The sequence below is a fragment of the Lethenteron reissneri genome, chromosome 39 (assembly GCF_015708825.2).
Source record: "Lethenteron reissneri isolate LAM-NWPU_2019-01 chromosome 39, ASM1570882v1, whole genome shotgun sequence".
NCBI lineage: Eukaryota > Metazoa > Chordata > Hyperoartia > Petromyzontiformes > Petromyzontidae > Lethenteron > Lethenteron reissneri.
Genome location: NC_083817.1, coordinates 10,293,822 through 10,307,798, shown reverse-complemented (window position 1 = coordinate 10,307,798; position 13,977 = coordinate 10,293,822). Strand labels below are relative to the sequence as shown.

The window sequence follows — 13,977 nt, the reverse complement described above, 5'->3', positions numbered from 1 at the left end:
GACGTTTCGCTCAGAGTTCCAAACAGCATTATCAGACGGTTACCAAAATTGTTCTCGCGAACTGCCTGGCGATGCTCTATTAATTGTGGCTGTGTCGGGTGGGGATGGGTGTAGAACACATTTTTTTACGCACGCAGTTAACCCACACGAAATGTATTATGAATCATAATATTGGACGCGAAGGCCTAGGTGTTGGATGTGCGTGCGTGCGCAGCAACACGTAGAAATAATTTGTGCATGCATACATGGGTAGAGCATATGAACCGTGTATGGACATCTATAATTGTACATCGAAGAGTAATATTAAAATATATGCATAGTTGGATACTATATGACCGTGATGGCATATAAGTGTGTATCGTAAAGTCCTGGGACCAGCGGGCAAAATAACGAGAAAAGCTGCTATTTTAGAATTCGGTAATGAAGACGCATCATTTCAAGAGCCTCAATGCACGCGAATGAGAGCCGGTGGCCCTTAATGATTCACGGTCACGAAGCAGTTCCGTTGAAGAGCCGCAGGTGACCTACCCCTTGACTCGAGTCGGTATCAATTAGCGGTGGAGGTTCGTGACGGTGGCGGGGCTAGACCGGTTCAGTTGTCACTCTGCGCCAGGCGTGAGTCGTGGCCAAGTCTGGAACTCGCCTCGGTGCGCTAACCGCTGCGCCACCGCTCCACGAAAAATAGCAACGAAACATTTGGCATCGCGACTCGCACGCGTGTACGTTGGTGTCGACATTCATGCGTCTGTCACTCACAAAGACGACGTTCCCCCGTATAGCCTCGGCAGACTGTTGGGGCAAGTGCTGTTGGCGAAGGCCTATGCGGGACGGCACGTCACACGAGGGGGTGGGTGGCCAATACAATACCCGGCCGCCTTTTTCTTCCCAGTGCTGATGTTTATACTCCACACCAGATACTCATGTGAGGTTCAGTCGACCTGGAGGAGGCTAAGGACCCGTTAAATATTCGCCGCTGTTATTGGCTGAGCGGTAATAGAACTCTGGTATCGCAGTTTCCTAGCGCAGTGAGCTAAACCACTGCACCACCACTCACATATTTGCGTACACAGTACACACACATACGGTGTATATGTACGGCTTGCTAATACACTCAATGCAATATTGATGCATGGCTATACATTGATATACGTTACGTGCACGTGTGTGTGCGCGTTTGGTCGATCGATCAGGCAATAATGTATGTTTCTGAGACTTAAAACAATCCTTGTGTCGTACTATTTGAGAAAAAAAGAAGTTTGACTGGCTGACTGGAGGGACAGACGGACGACTGCGTCCCAAGGATTGACCGGGTGTTAGTGTCTGATTAAAAAAACAACAACACGGATCGTGAATTGACCAAACGCAGCTGATATTAGAAACGGTGCCAGCCTCCATAACAGATGTGACATCTACAACCGGAATAAGTGACATAAAGCGGCAATGTAGCAGTGGCGAAGCTCGTAGCAAGTTCATCTTCTTTTCTCCATGTAGCTCTTAGTTTAACCCGGTCACTCACACGGCTGTACGACCCCAGTGGCAATGAGCTGTGTTTGACAGAGCAGCAGTGGAGTAGCAACTGCATTGTTAGCTCAGAGGGTGCGGCGGTCGCTTATGTGGGGCCCCCCAATATTTGATTCGTCTCTCATGGTGGTTGTCAAAGGGGGCCTCAACTCGTAGCTTTGGGGAACAGGGGGAGGGGGGGCAAGGCACCCCCCCCTGCCCCCACACTAGTGACGCTACCGCAGTGCAGACTCGCCTCGTTACTCTGGTGTGGCGCTTTACACGCGATGAGCGGCTCGCATCGTCGAATGCCACCTCGACGCGTGGCAGCGGGCGCCCCCTTAAGTGGCAGCTGTCCCCGCGCGGCACACGCAATGGGCCTCGGCACGTGGCCTGCGAGGGAGCACTGGTCCTGTCAGTCTGGGGGCCACGATCACTCTGCTAAGTGGTTTCATTGTTGTTATTTTGCCGGCACACAATCTCGAATGCCGCGGTGGTGGTGGTGGTGGGGGGGGGGGTTAGTTGACAACCCACTTTGAAGCAGCCGGCACGTGGTAGCAGCAGTCGCATCGTCGTTATGGTTAATACACGCCACAGTATTAACGAGGGCTGGCCGCCGGATTTGAACCGCGAACCTCCAAAACAAGCGGGCTACACGCTACGGCTGGGCCCTGCTTGTGTAAGAGGCTTAACCCTTCACTTACTCGGAGTGACAATTTTGATGCTGGTTTCTCGGTATGAATTATTGTTATACTTAAAACAACATATTGTATAACGAAATGACGAAACACTCAACACGTTTGTCTATAGACTCTATACCAATATGTGGCCTGAAAATATCATTGTAAATAACAGGCGACGTTTCGGGCAATACACCTTCTTCATAGCACATAGAGAGAGAGGACACGAGAGGTGTAGGTTAATAAGAGTTGGAGACTGCGCTTGATAACACAATGGGGGGGGGGGGGGGGCCTGTTTAGAATGACATAAAAATACTCTGATGATCAGCTTTGTAAATTGGAGTATGAATTGATACACAAATCGATGCTATTAAGCAATAGGCAACCTCTTAGATCGTAAAAAATAATACTCCGAAAGAATAAACTCATGTAAAAATTTAATTTACAAAATGTTGCTGACACATTTCGTTGTGGGAAGCATAATAATAATAATAATAGTAGTAGTCGTAGTCAGAATTTCCCTCGACCTCCGAGTTACCAGGAGCAGGCGACGGTGGCTTTTGATCGACTTTAGCGTCACACTCATGTTATAAACACCCCACCCCCCAAAAGAAATGCTTACTTTAGAAAAGTTCGATCTCACCCGTGACAACCTCTGATTATGCTGCCATCCAGTGGTGGAAGGATAGCATAGGGCAGTGTGAAGCTTTAAGAAAGTGGACATTGTTATATGGATGTGGAATGCTACACGCGAAGTTGCCCTCCATGGTTGCGATTAATCTTGCTGAAAATCATCTCGCTTTTTAAAAAAATATATCATGACCGCCCATCCTCCTCTCCCTGCATCCAGCCAGCCAGCAAAACTTTTTTCATCGCATAGTACGATTTTAACTTGAAGCACGCCACTTGCACGAGATTCACTCGCGAGGAGGAACCACAGGCGGACGGGAAGGCAGCCAGGCAGTGAGCCGGCGCTACCAACCATGACCCAAGCTCTGCGGCTCTCTATGTATCCAGGTGTTCTCGGCCACTTAATGAGTGTTTATAGGTGTAGGAGGGAACTGGAGCACCTGGAGGAAGCCCACGCGTGCGAAGGAGGGCAACACTCTATCCAATGTAGATGGAGACAGATAGCGATTAGTTGACTTTGCTGTCCTGACTTCTATTTTGTTGTTTCACCTGGTGAAGTCCACTGAGCTGTACAGCTCTTTTGCAGAAGCCACCTGGCCACAAATGATAGCTCAACGAAGTGGCTTGTCATCAGGTGGACATTTATAGCAGCCGATTACTCTAAACGCGTGTTGATTTTAAACGTGGAAGGAAAACAGCGGAGGACCCGGACAAAAACCCGCGCCACCATACAGCAGGCGTGAAGGTCGGGATCGAACCCACGACCTCCTGTATACCAGGCGAGGTAGTTAACATCTTCCAGCCACCGTGATGATGATACGAGAGAGACACGCAAACTCCAAATATACAGCAGGCGTCAGGGTCGGGATCGAACCCATGACCTCCTGTATACCAGGCGAGGTAGTTAACATCTTCCAGCCACCGTGATGATTATGAGCGAGAGAGACACGCAAACTCCAAATACACAGCAGGCGTCAGGGTCGGGATCGAACCCACGACCTCCTGTATACCAGGCGAGGTAGTTAACATCACCTAGCCACCGTGATGATGAGAGAGAGAAACGCAAACTCCAAATATACAGCAGGCATCGTCAGGGTCGGGATCGAACCCACGATCTCCTGTAGACCACGCGATGTAGTGAACATCTCCTTGCCACCGTGGCGATCGAGGGGCAAGGCACGTCCCCGACGCTCACGGAAGGGGAAACGTTTTGCAACATCTGTGTGTGCGGTGTTCCACCAACTCTCACTGATGCCTCCAAAAGTGCTGGACCAGGGACCACGTGCGGCACAGCCGCCGTCTTATTTCCCAATAATAATCGGTAGTATGTGATGTGACAATGTCTAAAGATAGGATCAGGGACATTTCGACTACAGGGTGGCCACGCAGTGTTTATGACAGCTGTTGTAATGCTCAAGATTTGGCCCGAGGTTCACGTGTATGGATGGTCACGCTGACGAGTCCAAATGCTTCTGCATTCACTGCCGTGACTCGAGATGACATAAAGATACTAAACAAGGATCGCCTGGGAGAGCCCTGCAGCCTGGCCGCTGTTAGCGAGCACCTATTGAAGCCGACACGGCGCACGAGGGAGTGGTTGGCCAGCGCCACGCCCGGCCGCCTTTGTATTCCCTGTGTTTATACACGACACCTGTTACTCATTTAGGGCTGATTCTACAATGGAATAGGCCCATGACCGGTTCAGATATTCGTCTATGATGTTGGCCCGGCCACCTTTGTCATCCTAGTAGTGGTCATATTTACACACCGCACCAGGTACTGATTTGAGACTGAGTCGACCTAGGGGTGGCCCAGGACCGGTTCAGATAATCGTCACCGGTGTTGGTTGGTGGCCGTGAGCGGGAATCGAACGCTGATTGATTTTCGGGTTCGTGTGGCACTCCACTGCACGCCTAGAATGTCATTCTCCCATCTCTTCCAAGACACTTGGCCAGCGTGGAAGAGTAGGCCAAATACCCATTTATACCCCTCTCTCTCTCTATGTTGGTTGATTCTACTGAAATCTATAAATAATTGACTTCATTTGTTTGATTATTCACTGTTTTTGCTTTTGGCATTTCGCTGACAGTCCGGGGCATGTCACTCTTGCGAAAGAGGCTCCTGCCGAGGCCTCGCCACTCGTCACTTGGTTCCACAGAGGGGTGGGGACGCACCACCAGAGCCCATTGCCACCCCGTATGCAGACAAGAGTACGTGGAGTACGTGGAGTCACGCACTTGTCACTGTCCATGCATTGTCCCCTGTGTGTGTGTGCGCGTTCCATCGTGGGGAGCGGTGGTGTAGCGGTTAGCGCGCTGCGCTATGAACCTGGCGATCCGGGATCGATTCCCGCTCACAGCCATCACCAGTGACGATTATCTGAACCGGTCCTGGGCCTCCCCTAGGTCGACTCAGCCTCAAATGAGTACCTGGTGCGGTGAGTAAACATCGCCACTCGGAGACAAAGGCGGTCGGGTGTGGTGCTGGCCACCTACCCCTTCGTGTGCCGTTCCGGCCTTCATAGGTGCTCGCTAACAGCACTTGTCCCTACAGTCTGTTAAGGCTATACGGGAGAGCTTTGTTATTTTTGTCTTTGTCCCATCGCGAACGCCGAGGAGAATATTGACAAGACGATAATGCCGTTTCGTTTACGGAAGAAATACATTGTGTCATCAACACGCTTCCTAAAACGTCTGGCCAACGTGGAAGAGTAGACCAAATACCATCTGGAGTTCGGTACCGAGGAGGCCCCTTCCAACAACAGCGGCGTGAGGAAGGAATTGCAGGCCTGCGCCTTTATCTTTTTTTAAAATGTAAATCCCCTGCCCTGAGCGGCTGCAGTAGGAATGGAACTTGCGACCTCAAGGTGCTAAGTGGTTGAGTTGGCCGCCCTGCTCAGCCACCTGACTACCTTTTTTTATCATAAATAAATATATATGTATAAGCCGCTTATTTAAAGGACCGCTAGCGGAGTTTGCTCGCACCCTACCGGCTTTAGCGTCACACTCCACGGGAGGCGAATTACTCGGTTCGCTGACGAATTTGCAGGGTCTGCGCCTTTGCCCTGTGAATAGATGCACAGGCGCGCACAGTCCTCTACGTACCTCGCCCCCCACCCACCCCATCCCAACCGCGCAGGAGGTATAAACACAAATTATAAATAAATACAAATAGCGTCGGGGGTTGATCCGTCGAGGTTAGCCTGCCCGTGGCAACGCAGACGCGAGAGGCCGTCGTCAATTTTGCCATCGCTAAATGCGCGCGGCCTTGGGACCGCGCGCTGTGGCGAAGGGCGACAATGGCCTGACGCTTGCCGGTCGAGTGGTGATATCGGGATCGCTAATGATGATGGGTGGGGAGCGGTGGCGCAGCGGTTAGCGCGATGCAATGCTGTTGACGTGCCCGAGGTCGATCGGTGACGCGAGCGCTGTGGCTTTCAGCAGCTTCATATCCACCAGCAACCACCCGCACCGCAAATTTCATTGCGATTGACGGTGCTTTGATAATCCACTGCTGGATGAACGCAACCCACCACCAACCACCAACCACCACCACCACTTCCCCCCATACTTCACCACGCCGGTCAATGCGGGTTGGTGAAGGGGAGGCTCAAGTCGGGTCTAGATGCCACGCTGTGAACCCGCGGACCTGCGCTCAACCCCTGGGCACGGGTAGCATCCTCGGCGTTTGAACTGCACCATGGGAACCCCCTCTCTGTCACCAACCCGCACTGACCAGCGTGGTGAAGTATGGGGGGGAAGTGGTGGTGGTGGTGGGGGGTGGTAGCGTTCATCCAACAGTGGGTTATCAAAGGGGCCGTCCATAAATGACGTCACGCGATTTTGGACGGTTTTTGACCCCCCCCCCCCCCATCGTCACACGGCGTCACAAAGTCAGAACCCCCCTCAAATATGACGTCACAAAGCTCTGCCACCCCCCCCCCCCCCAAAATATAAAACATGCTTCAAATCGCTTTAAACTATTGTCATTGTAGTGCGTATTTAATGTGGCTATTTTATTAAGTAGAACGTGTTGTCTATATTTATTTAAAGTTGCGTGACGTCATTTATGGACGGCCCCAAAGCACTGCAAACCGTAATTAAGTTGTGGTGCGGGTTGCTGAATATGAAACTGCTGAAGTGACTCGTGGGGGGGGAGGGGGGTCTACTTGATCATACTTCACCAACGCTGTTGGTGAGAGCCAGACGCGTGAAGTCGGCAGGGATCACAGCAGACGCGTTGGGGGTGGGTGGGGTGGGGGTGTCAGATAGAAGTACAGTCCGGTCCAGTCCAGCAGTGGATCTTCATCTGCAGCGCCCTCTACAGGCCAAGAACGTAGCGCAGCCGCGCGTGAAAACAAAGGCGCTTCAGTGGCGTCGCCCATCCGATCGCCTGTCCAGGCTCCAAACGAAATCCGCCGCTTCGCTGCCAAGACACCGGAGGAGACGTGGGGAGGGACGCGTTCCGGCCGAGTTGATCCATAGGCCTGCAGAGGATCATCTGTTCTGTAGACGCGAGGTGCCACCACCACCACCACCCCCTGCCCGACACGAGAGGCGCGGTGGTTTGCGTTGGGGGCTGTGATTTCGTCGCCGACTTCTCTTGCCGCGGTTGATTCGCTGACGACGGAAAAAGAGCGGCCAGCCACTTGGAATTGTTACGCGAAATCACCGCGAGCGATAACAGATCAGAGGAGGGGATTGACATTGTTGTTGTTGTTATCGTTGTTGTTGTTGTTACCTGCCGCATCCCTAGTAGACGGCTGTCAAAAAGAGCTTCATAGCTAATCGGATTAACGCCTGGAGTCTAAAATAAAAATTCTGATAAAAAAGATTCTGAGATCCAGAGGTCCGGGGCACGGGCTGTGAAGGAGGATGGTGATGGGTTCCAGAGTTTGGCAGCACGGGGTAGCTGCGATATGGCAGTTTAGAAAGTGGGTTTCGTGAATCCATCTGTGTGGATCTCTAGAATGGTATTCCCTCTTGCTAAGGGGGTGGCTTTTATCTGGGAGCCCTGGCCCCTTCCCCACGTGCGAGTCGGTGAATATGAATCAACCACGCAACCAAACGCAGGATGCCCACAAAACGACAACACAAGTTTTATAATTGCCAACAACACAGAAAGCTAACTCCAGAGAGAATAGCGCGGAGTCTCGAGACCCCTTTGCGGGAGAATCCTGCCGAGGGATATTTTGGCCTTTCATGTGTGTCGCCATGCTTTGTGTGTGTGGTGTGTGATGTTTGTGTGTGTGTCGCCATGCTTTGTGTGTGTGTGGTGTGGTGTGTGTCGCCATGCGTTGTGTGTGTGTGGTGTGTGTCGCCATGCTTTGTGTGTGTGTGGTGTGTGTGTCGCCATGCTTTGTGTGTGTGATGTGTGTGTCGTCATGCTTTGTGTGTGGTGTGTGTGTGTGTCGCCATGCTTTGTGTGTGTGGGAGGAGGAGGAAAACAGAGTGCCTGGAGAAAACCCACGACGCATTTAAAGGGGACAGCCATCGCACTCACACATATAGCCTGCACACAAACCTAGTTGCTGTACTGCCTGCTGCGGCGCGTCTCCCACTGCCGGTGTGTGTGTCTGTACGCGTGTAGAGCATCTGCCAGTAATCGCACTCATGCAACCCATTGCACATGGGTATGTCTGTTCCGTGACCTCCTGCCAACGAGCCTTTGATACATCGCGTGACGGCCTCAAAGTGCACCTAACCTGGCACAAGCGCCGTGGTGACGTCAGCGCCGCTTAGTGCCGAATGGCGGCTGCTGTTGTTGTTGTGGGTGCCGAATTCGCCGCACACAGCAGTGGGGAGCAGGGGTAGTGCATCTGTCAATCATCTGTCAATCATCTGTCAGTCGTCTGTCAATCATCTCAGTCAGTCCACACGTAGCACCTGGATTTGTTCCGTCACCTCCCGCCAGCAGCGAACCTTCCGCACTCCACGTGGCGGCCTCAAGGTACATCTAGCCTGGCACAAGGGAGCTGCGGCGACGTCAACGCCGCTCAGTTGCGCACTCCGTGGCTCCATCTTTGAGTGATCCACCAATCCCCGCAAATGCGCATCGTTGCTCGACCTGCGAAATGAAACACGGTTCTTAGAGATTCGGTGAGCCGCACTGCGCCCTGAAGCCGGAGTTTGACTCCCCACCCTGGCCAACATCAGCGGCAGCGTGCGGTCTGAACCGGGGCTCTGCCCTCCTTGCTTTGCCAAAACTATTAAACTAAACATTTTCATTTTGATTTAAAGCTTTCGTGACTGCAGGGATACATATTCTTGGTTCTTTCGGTAAAGTCACGTAGAATGGAAACAATAAAAATAATTAAATAAAGCATAATAAAATATTTCTCACGACGTTTCGGCAACAACGCAAGCAGCCGTCTTTTTTTTATTGTTTCCATTCTACTTGACTTTACCGAAAGAACCAAGAAGATATTTTTTTTGTTTTTTATTGTTTTATATTTATATTGCTTTATTATTTATATAGTTATGTTGTATTATTATTTATTTATTTTACATGTTTTTTATTGCTTTATATTTATATTATTTTATTGTTTCCCTTCTACGTGACTTTACCGACAGAACCAAGAATATAAACATTTTCATGTTTTATTTTACCAGGAAAGGCCCACTGAGCTATATATCTTTTTTTTTCAGAAAGGACCTGGCCACAAATGATAGCTCAACCACGTGGCTTATCACGTGGAAATGCATAGCAGCCGAAAACTCTGAACGCGTGTTTATAATTGTGGAGGGAAAAACCGGAGGACCCGGAGAAAAAATCCACGCGACCATGGGGAGAGAGACACGCAAACTCCAAATATACAGCAGCAGGCATCAGGGTCGGAATTGAATCCACGACCTCCTGTATACCGGGCGAGGTAGTTAACATCTCCTAGCCACCGCGCTGAAGTATGGTCAAACAACCCTCACTACTGACACGGTGTGTGGGGAGGTCCACATACGGCAGTGGATTGACGATTGGCTGTAAATTATTACCACAGAAATATAGTTGCTGTTGAGTAATAGGTCTTGCCTAATTTTATGCTTCGTAATGTCGTATGGATGGATCTGCATCGGCGCGGAATGGCGTTGTTGTTGTTGTTGTTCGTGTCGCACAATGCAGCCGTGTGCTGTGTGCGTTGTAATTATAATTATTGAGCTCGTTTGTCCAGGAGAGCCTCAGGAGGATCCTGCCAAGCGTTCGCAGTCGAATGGGGGTTGTGGAGGGCGATGATTGCTGTGGAACATCCCAAATGAGTAAATGTTTCCGGTTAAACTGTTAAAACGTTGACCGCGTGCCTCTGGCACGCAACGACCGCAAACTCTTGCGGATGGCGTCACGGGCTCTTTAACTACCACTGTGAGTGACGCGGGCAGCGCGTAGTACGGCGTCAATATGGTTAATACACTCCTCAGTATTAATCAGGGCGGCCGTTGTAATCGAACCGCGAAACCTCTGCAACGACGAGAGGCGAATGCGCCACTTTCTAGGCCCGCGCCCGAGTAATTTTCTGCTCGAATGAGGCATCGGTGCTCGGCTCGTGTTTACTACAGCCCTGAGCCGGTAGCTACAATTCCACATTCCTATGGCGGGAGGCGAGTCTGTCCACAGGACAATCGCTGTTGACTTCCCCGGCAAAGTGACTACTAATTTTATCGCCCCCGCCGAAGGGATGATGGGCTGAGTTAACCCCCACCCGGGATGTGAACTCGCAACCTTCCCGACATGCGAGCCGCTCGCTGGGCCACGTACGTGCGTACGTATTTGTGAACTTCTTTCGCACCGTACGTAGCCAACCGTGCTGATTGGGGGTGCGGGAGAAAGACAACAAACTAAACACGAAAAGCAGTTCTTAAGAAATACGTTTTCAATCTAGATTATGTCAAAGTGGATAGCTCCAGGAGCTTCCTTATATCGGAAGGAAGAGCGTTCCAGACGGCCGCAGTTGGGCATCTGAAAGGGCGGCCGTGTGTACGAGTGTGAATACGTGCCGGCCTTCATAGGCGCTAATCGCTAATCAGCATTTGCTGTTAACAGTCTATACTGGGCACCTTTGTCTGTGTACGCGTGTTGAACTTCTTTCGCACCGTACCTAGCCAACCGTGCTAATCGGAGGCGCGGGGGCGACAGCAAACTGAGCACGTGACCGGCGAGTGGCTGCAGGAGAGGCGGCATCACCTGGCATTGCTCAGATTGTGGAGGGCAACCGAACAACAACAACAACAAACAACAACAACATACAGATGTTAGTGTGTAGCTGTAACACACAACCCCCGGAGGCTGCTTACCTCCGAGGTCTCTGACACGGGGCTGGTCGTGCGTGTGCGAGTGCACACGCGCCCCGAGCTCGATTCACCAACACCAGTGGCGATTATCTGAACCGGTCCTGGGCCTCACGTAGTGAGTCAACTCAGCCTTAAATGAGTGCCTGGTGCGGTGTGTAAAAACATCGCCACTGGGGAGACAAAGGCGGTCGGCCGTGGTGATGGCCACCCCGCTCCCTCGTGTGCCATGCCGACTTTCATAGGTGCTAACAGCACTTGCCCCAACATTCTGTTAAGTCTATACGGGGGAACTTTGTCTTTGTGGGTGGGTGGGGAGTGATGGCGCGGTGGTTCGTGCACTGCACTGCGAACCAGGCAACCTCAGTCAAATTAGATTCCCGGCCACGGCTAACATCAGTGGCGAGTGATATCCGAGCTTGTTTTGCATATGAAGATATGTCAGCGATCCATCCGTGCGAGGAGACGTGTGTTTTTTGTTCTATTTGCCATTTGAAAATGTGCCTTTTATGAAGTCACAATTATTATCTCAGTTTGTGTTGCTCGATCTTTCTGCCGCGCTTGACACTGCGGGCCGATGGGGTCGCGTTCGAGAGACGAGAGAAAAGTACTTTGGCAGAGATCCGCAGGTTCGAACCCTGTGGCACTCCCTGATTAATACTGCGGTCCATGTGTATCGGCCAGACAATATATACTACGCGCCGTCTGATTCACTCACAGCGGACACTACTAGATCCCGTGACGCCATTCCTAAGGGTAGACCATTGTGTGCCGGCGTGATTGGCCCAACTTTGCCACATTTGGAAAGATTACAAATACTGATTTGGGATTTCACACAGCGATCATGGCCACCCCCCACCTCCCACCCTCCCCTAGCCGCGAAAACGTGGCAGGACGCTGCAAAAAAGAGGCATGCGGTGTAAACGAGCGGAATAATTAATTCACCATTTATTTACAGGTGATTTTTTTGTATTGAATCAGATCGCGTAACTAGAATGTCGTGTTATAAACCCTCCATCCACACGACGCAGTAAAGTCGTCACGTGATGAAGGCACGTGACAACTAATTAGTGCTGCAGCAGCACCACCCGGCAGCGTTGGTGGAGCGCGATCTAACGTCGCCGAGATGGTCATTGCGGCAGCTGCCTGGTGATGCTGGTTGCAACGAGCAGCAGTGCGTTGGACTCTAGTGACATCGCTCTCCAAACACAAGCGGTGTCCTGCGATTGTTTGTTACATTTCTCGAGCCAGCTGGGCCAGGATTGGGCGAAGACTTAGCCCACTTTTCACCCAGACAACTGGAGATCAGCAGAGACTAATTGTTACTAACTTAACATAAAAAAATCACGAAATAACACATTCAATTATCACAGTCAAGAGACAAAAAAACCCATGTCTACTATTAAAAAGGAGAATTAAATATAATTTAAAACTTAAAATCTCATCAATGGTATTCAAACTATCCGGGACACTGTTCCAGTGACATACCAGGCTGCTATTATTATTATTGAATTTAAAACACTGTGATCATCAACTCAACGCCGCGAGGAAAATTTTACGTTTGCAATTTAAAAGCAGAGTATTTGTTTTTGCCAGACTTCCTAATTGTCAATTAAATGGGCTCCAGCCGATTCATAATGCTGCAAAGACAAAGACCCCCCCCCCCAGTATTGCCCCTAACAGACTGTTGGGGCAAGGGCTGTTAGCGAGGGCACTTCTGATAGCCAGAACGCTACGCGAGGTGGTGGTGTGTCCACCATCCGTGCCCGGCCACCTTTGTCTCTCCAACGCTGATTCTTCACTCACCGCACCAAGTCATCAGCTGCAGCCACACAGATGCCACTCAAGTCACAGCTAAACCTCCACGCCAGTATCCTGCTACAATCAATATAATGTGTTTAAAATAAAACATTCTGCTTACTGTAAAGCTCTTTTTCAGAGGCGACCTGGCCACAAATGAATGCTCAACGAAGGGGCTTATCACGTGGACATGTATAGCAGTAGCAAAATACACGACACACTGTTGACAGCCTTCTGCTCCTAGTGCCACCGTGAGTGCAGTGAACGCTGAATGTTTTGGTGGCTCCTTGAAGTCGCCGGGTGTACGTGTGTATGTTGAACTTCTTTCGCACCATAGGTAGCCAACCGTGATAATCGGAGAGGTGCGGGGTGTGATCAGGAGATGGCAAAGGATTGGAGTTGGAATGTTTCCTGCAGCTGGAAACCTCGTCATGAGTCACAATAGCGATTGCTGCTGGCACAATCAATCTGCTGCTGGCACAATCAATCTGCCGCTGGCACAATCAATCTGCTGCTGGCACAATCAATCTGCCGCTGGCACAATCAATCTGCTGCTGGCACAATCAATCTGCTGCTGGCACAATCAATCTGCTGCTGGCACAATCAATCTGCCGCTGGCACAATCAATCTGCTGCTGGCACAATCAATCTGCCGCTGGCACAATCAATCTGCTGCTGGCACAATCAATCTGCTGCTGGCACAATCAATCTGCTGCTGGCACAATCAATCTGCCGCTGGCACAATCAATCTGCTGCTGGCACAATCAATCTGCTGCTGGCACAATCAATCTGCTGCTGGCACAATCAATCTGCTTGCTGGCACAATCAATCTGCTTGCTGGCACAACGAATCAATCAATCTGCTGCTGGCACAATCAATCTGCTTGCTGGCACAACGAATCAATCAATCTGCTGCTGGCACAATCAATCTGCTGCTGGCACAATCAATCTGCCGCTGGCACAATCAATCTGCTGCTGGCACAATCAATCTGCCGCTGGCACAATCAATCTGCTGCTGGCACAATCAATCTGCTGCTGGCACAATCAATCTGCTGCTGGCACAATCAATCTGCCGCTGGCACAATCAATCTGC

The 13,977-nt window shown here is 50.8% G+C and overlaps 1 protein-coding gene across 1 annotated transcript in view; it reads left to right on the top strand.

The window, feature by feature from the left end:
* Positions 1-13,977, top strand: part of LOC133351978 (doublesex- and mab-3-related transcription factor A2-like) — a 48,298-nt gene that overhangs the window by 19,587 nt on the left and 14,734 nt on the right. The gene's annotated exons all lie outside the window — the stretch shown is intronic.